The sequence below is a fragment of the Myotis brandtii genome, unplaced genomic scaffold (assembly GCF_000412655.1).
Source record: "Myotis brandtii unplaced genomic scaffold, ASM41265v1 scaffold2038, whole genome shotgun sequence".
NCBI lineage: Eukaryota > Metazoa > Chordata > Mammalia > Chiroptera > Vespertilionidae > Myotis > Myotis brandtii.
Window position 1 is genome coordinate 32,657 of NW_005357594.1, and position 7,206 is coordinate 39,862.

The 7,206-nt window shown below is 51.5% G+C and overlaps 1 pseudogene; it reads left to right on the forward strand.

The window, feature by feature from the left end:
- Window positions 1-2,625: 2,625 nt before the first annotated feature.
- Window positions 2,626-4,645, forward strand: LOC102241326 (annotated as a pseudogene).
- Window positions 4,646-7,206: the final 2,561 nt, after the last annotated feature.

The window sequence follows — 7,206 nt, forward strand, 5'->3', positions numbered from 1 at the left end:
GGGTCTGCAGACAGCAGCCCACAGGACTACTTGCATAGCTGTCATGAGATGAGGGGACTCAGGGAAGACAATCCCAGGTATGAGGTCACTATCCAATAAGACTTGAAACCCCCATAATGAGGCAACCACATCTAGCCCACCAGGCAGCTCACTTGCCAAGAGGCATTTGCCAGTGCAAGATATTCTCTTGCTGTGTTCCCAGTGATTGGTGCTCTTGCTTCCGGAGACTCCGCAGTGAGAGCTTTTCCAGACGGTGCCGACGTTGGTTCAACCCTCGTCCCGGACGTATCTGTCCACTTTCTAGAATTTGGCCTCAGGTAACACAAGGTGGCCGGGGTCAGAACAATCCTGGCCAGGCCACCTCTGTGAGCCACCCCTGTGCAGCCCACATACCCCCGGGACAGAAAGAGGTTGCTGGGTCTTGGATAACCTAGCAGTCCTGTCATGGTCACACCCAGGACAGGGCAGGCAGGTGGAGATGGGCTTCCAGAGGGGTCCCTCACCTGTGCCAATGGACATCCTAGTCCTCAGGCGGTCCTTTTCCTCCGCAGTGGATGTCTCAGCAGATCACAGTGTGTGTGTGTGTCTGGAGTTGAGGATCACAGGGGTAGAGAACCAGCAAAACAGGGCTCTGAGGCTTTCCTCCTGGTGACTGGGAACTGTCTTTACAGAGCTCCGCACAGGAGAACCGAGAGGAGCTGACAGATGGAGTCCTCACCTCCATGCCCCTGTAGGAGACACAGGTGCCCCATACATCCTCCAGCGTGCAGCACAGCCGGAGGGTGAGTGTAGGTGCTGGGTTGACCCAGACTCCAGGACCCCTTGCAGTCAAAGAGGCCCTCAGGTTTGAGAAGGTTCCCTGCTACTCCCCCCAGGTCCCTCCCAAATTCCAATTTCCAAAGGAGTCTGGGTTCCCCTCTCCTCCTCCCAACCCACTCTCACTGTCTGTCCCCTTTTAGATGAGATGAAATCACTGTCCACAAAGTTTTGGGAATATCAGAGGAGCGACTTTGCTCCATTTCGCTTTATGCTCAGTCACAAGTATTTTTGCATTTTTCTACAGACTTTCCTTTTGTTTTTAATATAGATAGATAGATAGATAGATATGTAGATAGATGATAGATAGATAGATAGATAGATAGATAGATAGATAGATATTTCAGAGAGGAGAAGGGAGGGGTGAGAGATAGAAACTTCAATGAGAGGGAATCATTGATTGGCTGTCTCCTGCACTCTACCTCCTGGGGATCGGGCCCACAACCTGAGCATTGAACCTAAGACCCTTCAGTTTGCAGGCCAACACTCTATCCACTTAGCCAAACCAGCTGGAGCCAGACTTTCCCTTTCTAATGCCCATTTTCAAGTGTCCATGTTGTCCTGACAATCCTTACACACCTTCTCCCACTCTTACACATCATTGTGATTAGTGGGGATGCTTTCCCCAAAAGGATGTGGGGCTCAAGGTACCAAGTCTGTTGCTTTGCCATTTGCTGCCCCGAGGACCACATCCCTGTGGCCCCTCCAGGTCAGGGACTGGGGCCTCCCTGGGCTGCACAACATACCAAGGGTGGACCTGTTATCAAGGCTGGCGATCCATCTCCTCATTGGACATGATCCCCTTCTGTTGCCATGTCAGCTGTGCTGCCCTGAACACCCAACTTGTCCTCATATCCAGACCCGCCCACTCCAGGAAAAGCCTTTATCTTCTCATCTTAGAATGGGATGTTCTGTCAGAAATCCCAGGGCTGATACTGTTAAAACAGGGAGGTGCTGTCCTTCCTCTGCTAAGAAATGACCTCAGGTATTAATGTGTTTCATCAGTCCCCACCTACAAGTCTACTTTTCCTGCCAGGAATATTTTCTCATGTCAGTGTGAGAAATTTTCAAACCTGTGAAGAATATTTGTGAGGTTATTTGAGCTAAAGTGTCACCAATTTCCAGGAAACAAAAATCTCAACAGATGGAGATAATGCTCTGGAGAATGGCAGCTTTGCACCTTATTTTATACATTAAAGTTCAAACAGGAGACCTACGTGGGTCCCATGAAATCCATGGGTGATAGATTAGGGAGCCAGGAGAAAGGAAAGCAAGGAAACCTCTGAGATTGATGAACAGTAAAATGATAGACACGAACTTCTGTCACTTAGGTGTGTGCAGGGTGGTTAACAGTCAACAACGAACTCAATAACAATGGGGGGAGTGTGGTCTCTGCAGAGAGCAGAGCGGTGCTTGTGCTTTGAGGGTCTGAATAAAGGAAAATTACGTTGACATTCCAAGGATATGTCATTCTAGATGCAAAAAGAAAATAGACTCAGTTAAGGTAAAGATTGACCCTGCTCAGGGAAGATGCAGGTCTAGCATGTGACTGCCCACCATAAACTGCTTTTAGTTTGCAAGTTTTAATTTCAGACCATCCTTTGTGGTTACTTTAGGTCTCTGAGTTTGCAAGGCCGTCAGGTTAGTATGTGGCCCCTTTGGTCACTCCTGCCCCACCTCTTGCCACCAATCACTGAGTGCCTGGGGGTTCAGTCTGAGCTGCAGCCCCCAACCCACCTGGCAGTTTATGAGCTGCCTCTGATGGCATGTGCCCCCTCTGTCCCAACACAGGGTAGAAATCAGACCGCTATGGGGCCTGCAGCTACAGCTTCATCACCACCCGCTGGCCTAGACAGCATGCCAGCTGCCTGCAGCACACAGGTGCCCATGAACATCTTTGCAACCTGGGAGGTCGACTACTCCAGCCCACCTGCGTGCCCAGGCTATGCAGCCTCACTTTGACCAAACTGCTGATTCTCCAGGCGCTGGAAACGGAGCTCACCTCCGTAGTGCTTGCTGTGAGGCTGAAGGACAGTAAGTGCGTCCTGAGGTCTGATGAGATTATGCTGCCCCCCAGGGGACCAGTGAAGACCGACCTGGCACTGACCTTCTCCCTGCAGTACCACCACTCCCTCAAGAGAGAAGGCAACAAGCTGCAGATCATGCTGCAGCAGAAGCAGCTCCTGAAAAACCAGACCATCCTGCAGTACAAGACCCTTGCCGTGGGCACCATCAACGTGGCTGAGGTGATGCAGCGAGACCCTGAGGATGGCCAGGTTTTGAGCCTCTACACCCCATTCAGGGAGGCATCTGCCCACGTGGCTGAGGTGAGCATCTCCTCCCTGTCCAGCCAGCCCATGGACCCCAAGGACAGCACCCAGCAGGCCAAGTCCAGGGTTCATTACTCTGAGGTAGAATATGAAATCATGTCTGAACAGCAGGCCAGCTGTGATCCTGGATACAGGCAGGACCAGGTGGAGGAGGACTTCGAAGTGGAAGAACCCAAGAAACAACACCAAGGAGTAGGAAGATCGCCACTCATGGCCAGGCAACAAGATGCCAACAAGGAAGTTAAGGCGTGGCTGCGCAAGGTCCAAATGTGGAAGGAAGACCTGGACCTGGAGGAAGAGTCTTTGGAGAATATCCCCAAAGTGGAGGAGGACGTGGATCTGCTGTATGACTCACTAGGAAACTTCAGTGACAGTGGCCCATGAGAGTGTCCTGAGCACCATCCTCTCATGGATACAGAGATACTGACACTACAATTCCCATCGCTCAAGCCAGTGAAGATCTAGGTGGCAGGGACACAGCACTACTTCAGTGCTGCGCTGTGGGTCTTCATGGAGCTGCTGTCACACAAGGAGCCCGACTGGCTGGGCAACATGTGCTTCCTGGTCATCTCACTGGGTTCCCACCCTGTGACCAGGTACCTGCGCTCTGTGCGTTACCGCTACCACTTCTTCTAAGACCTGGCCTGGCGGGACCTGTTCCCCAATCTGGAGGCCTGGAGGGCCGTGCAGGACACACTGGGCATGTGTTGAGAATCACACAGTACATCCAGGGGGCCAACTGTGTCCACCAGCTGCCCATCAAGGAAGCCATGCTCTCCTACAAGCAGAAGCGCTCCATGAAGAAGTGTCCTTCCACTTCATTCCCTTCGTGGGGATGGTCGAATTTGAAATAGCGGGACTGCCTTGGGCCACATCAGGAGACACAGACCATGCAGTGTCCTTGGGTTTCAGCCTGCTTTCATCCACCCCGCCATACAGGTTTTCACCACCTAAGAGGCCACACTACCACCTCCCCAAGGCAGAATATCAGCACCAAGCTGATGGGGCTTCGGGTGGATTACTGGATGGCAGCCCAGCCCACAGACAGGAAGAGAGACTCAGAGAACCAAGACCTGCCTGGAACCAAAAACACGCTCAAGTGCACCTTCCAGTCTCTCCTGGTCAGCAGGCTGCCCAGCAGTGGTGAGGCTGCAGCCACGCCCTCCAGGTCCATGACGGTGGTCACCAAGGCGAAGAATGAGAAGGTGATGCTTTTGTCCAACGAAACCAAGGACAGGGATATGGAGTCCTAAAGCCAGTGGACGGAGGGCCTCCGAGCATGGTCTGCAGGGCCAAGCACCAGCAGAAAGTGCTGCCAGTCCTCATCGACGGCATAAAGTGGCACAACATGACGCTCCTCCAGCTGGCAGTCCCCGGGTCCTCCGGCTGGCAGTCCCCGGCTCCTCCAGCTGGCAGTCCCCGGGAACATCAAGCACTTCCCCATCCGCATTTCTGGGCACTCCAAGTCCACCTTCTGGCCCTGCCTGTGTCCCTGCTGAAGCCAAGCAGGGGACATTTTTGTCTAGTACAGAGACAGACCATTGAAACATAGAGAAACCGTATTGTGTGAATGTGCTCACAACCTGGATACTAACTTGGTGCGCCCACTGGGAGCCCCCAACTGCTCTGTTTATTAAACAGAACTCTCTGGTGGGTGGGAAGTCAGGCAGGCCGTGCTGAGCTGGAGAATCATGGAAGGTGTGGACTCAGGACTCCTAACACACCCAGCGAGAACTGTACTCACCTTCTCCACCTGTCCTTTCTGGAGGCCAGGATTCTGCTGCCCCTGAGCAGAACACGGAGGCCATTCAGCCCAGCCCTGGGCTCCAGGGGCCAAACAGTCAAATGGCCCCAGCACCACTCACTCAGTTCCAAATAAACTTGACCTTCACAGGGGAAAAAAAAAAAGACCTGCACCGTGCAGACTGCCCAGGTACAAGGATTGGACAAACTGATCGAATACCTGGTGCCACCTTCCTGGTCATCAACCCCACCTTCATCCCCACCCATCCTTCTGTGTTAATACAGAACATTTGCTACTAACCAACGTGGGTGGGACTAACCATGTACCAGGTGAGCCCTGCCCCTCCACAGCACAGTGGACACTCAGCCACCTGCTTGCTGTGAGTCTTCAGGTCACTGCAGCTCTCTGAGTGTTTGTTTCTCTGAACATGGGGAGAGCCTAGGCCCAGCCTCATAGGGTTATTGTAGGGACTCGGGTGGAGGGGGAGTCCTCCCTAGAAAGTGCTCTCTGGGTACCTGGACAGTGGAGAGGTCTGCTGGAGAGGCTGTGGTTGTGCTAACCGGTCATTTTCTCTTCCTCTTGATGAAGCCTCTGCCTCATTTGGGATTTTTTTCTGGGCCTTGGGCTAAGGTCTTTTCTCATTTGATAAAGAGATTAGAGATTCCATTAGGGGTCCCTGTCCTGGGTGAAGCCAGGTTAGAAATCCCAGGGGAGAGCAGTGGGGCCCCAGGCTCACTCAGCTATCTAAGGGGGCGGTGGGGACTGGTTTGGGCTCATTCATTCAGGAAATATATGAGAAGCCCTGCCAGGTACAGACAGGTCTCTAGGCACTGACCATAATCCAGTGCTCAGAGCAGATTCCCAGCCTGCACTCCAGAGCTTCCTTCTAGTTGGCAGCGATTCAGCCACACTAGGCTGCACAGGCTCCCTTCCTAGTGTCCACAGGACAGTTGAAGTGACATCCTCCTGGCCTCCTCGAGGTATCGCTGCATCTTCCCATGTTTTGAAGAGGAGGGTGGACCTCTGGACCAGCACAAAACGTGACTGGGCTTGGAATCAGAGCCGTGAGGGAAGTATGGGGGCTGTGATTTGGAGAAGCTGGCAAAATCCTGGATCCCACATATGGTGGGATTTCTGCAAGAGGACAGAAGTCTGAGGGCTTCTCCTAGAAAAAAGAGAGGGAGTCAAAGAGAGCTGTGCATGTGGAGTGGGTAGTGTGTGTCAGGGGCAGGGGATGTGGCTGGGCCACACAGAGAAGAGCTCCCAGAGGCTGGGCTTAGGCAGGAGCTCAGAGCCGCTCAGGTTAGTGCCCAGGGCCTGCAGTCTGGAGGACTTCCTGGGGAGGGGACTTGAGCTGGGACTTCAGTGATGGAGATGGGAAGTTCCTTCCTTGGAAGGCACACAAAGGCAGTCATGGCGGTAACATGGTCTCTTCCTGGATCTACAGAAGCAGCTCCAGAGCAAGATGAAGAAACACCTAAAGAGGCAAGGCCAACTCTGGTGCCCTCTCCTGAGCCAGAGCAGGCTCCAGGCACAGCTGTCACTGAGCTCCCAGATGTGGACCCACCTGCAGCTTGTGAGCCACTCGCCTCAGCTCCTATGAGGCCTGTGGTCCCAGGTCCTGGGCCTCAGCATGTGTCAGCTGCCTCAGCAGAGAGGGCTCCTTCTCCCAAACAATAGCAGTTTTCAAAATGTTTGTGTTTATCTTACATATACTTTGAATTTTACTTTGTTTTTCTTATACTATTGAGTAAAATCAAATGTATTTTAAATAAAACTTAGTAAAATACTATTTAAAATAAAGTTAATTTAAATTATATAACATTTAACTCTGTGATCCTTCAAAGTGTCAATTTCAACATCATTAAGCAGATTCACAATTTTTGTCCACCATCACATGACATCACAATCCCTCTCCCTGTGTCTTTTGTGTTTGGACCCCTAGTGCAGACCAATCCAGGTGGTAGCTGTCATTGCTCATCCTCCCCACTCAGCCCCTGACAGCCTCTCTGTGTGTCTGTGGATTTACGTATTTTGGGTTTTCATTGAACTGAAATCATTGTATATGTTGCCTTTCATGTCTGACTAATTGATGAGAAGACATGACTGAATTTGATTTGGTTTGTATAAAATTAATAAAACCTCTTAGTTTTATTTGCCTCTTAGGAAAATCCCTAAGAGGCAAAGATTATATGTAAAAGAAAGAGGCCCCAATATTAAATATTTACATTACCTTGGGGTATGGACCACTTTGAGAATTATGATATGAGTGTTCAGAAACCTTAAGGAAATGCCTGGGTCTCTGAGACACCTTTA